Source organism: Pimephales promelas, chromosome 4 (genome assembly GCF_988280905.1).
Source record: "Pimephales promelas chromosome 4, fPimPro1.hap1.1, whole genome shotgun sequence".
Classification (NCBI taxonomy): domain Eukaryota; kingdom Metazoa; phylum Chordata; class Actinopteri; order Cypriniformes; family Leuciscidae; genus Pimephales; species Pimephales promelas.
In genome coordinates this window covers 39,945,356-39,946,225 of record NC_142772.1, presented here as the reverse complement: position 1 = coordinate 39,946,225, position 870 = coordinate 39,945,356, and positions in this window count along the sequence as shown.

The window sequence follows — 870 nt, the reverse complement described above, 5'->3', positions numbered from 1 at the left end:
TCTCCCCTTGCATGATTTCACTAAACGATTCCATGTCTGTGTCAAACAGGTCAGAGTCTGCTGTTGACATTGTTGTGTTGTTTGCGATGTCATAAAGAAGGTTAGGATCAATCTGTTAAGAAATAACTTCCCCACACACACACACACACACAAAATCTAAAGGACAAACAATGAGATAATATGTTTTGCAAAAAGAAAGTGAAGCCTATTTTTTTTAGGTACAACAAAATTTAAATTGACCATCAAGAAAACAAATTTACATGCATTAAATATATATTATTAAAACAAATTATTTAAGTATATTATTTATAATAAATTGAGATGACCGTTTTAAGTATACATCATGGTAGTATTTGTTGTACTACATTAAATACATTTTTATTAAGTCATTGTATCCGGATAATATGGGATATAGTGTTTGTATTTAGTGAGGCTTTATTTTGTTAATGCAAAATATAGTTCTCTATTTGGTTTTCTTTTGATTTTGGTGTGAATTATGACCTGGACATTTCTTCATGTGATTTGCCCTTGGTTTCAGGTCTCTAAAAAGCTGTAAACGGCTGTAGTTATTTCAGAATATATATGCAAACCCTCTTCCCTTGTATGCAGTATGCAGAATGATACAGTTAACCTACCATTATCTGTCCGCCCCCCTCTCCCAGCTCTTCGTAAATCAAGGCATGAAACTATCTTCTGATGTTAAGAGACATTTGTAGATGTGAAAAAATGGCTTTCGGCTAACGTAACCTCCTTTTTGTATGCATTTACTGTTAATGTTAAGTTATAAATGTATTGTCCTAATGCACAAGGGCTTAGGTTTTGTCCCATAGCAGAGTTTGGTATTTACCTTGACTGACATTAACATGCGAT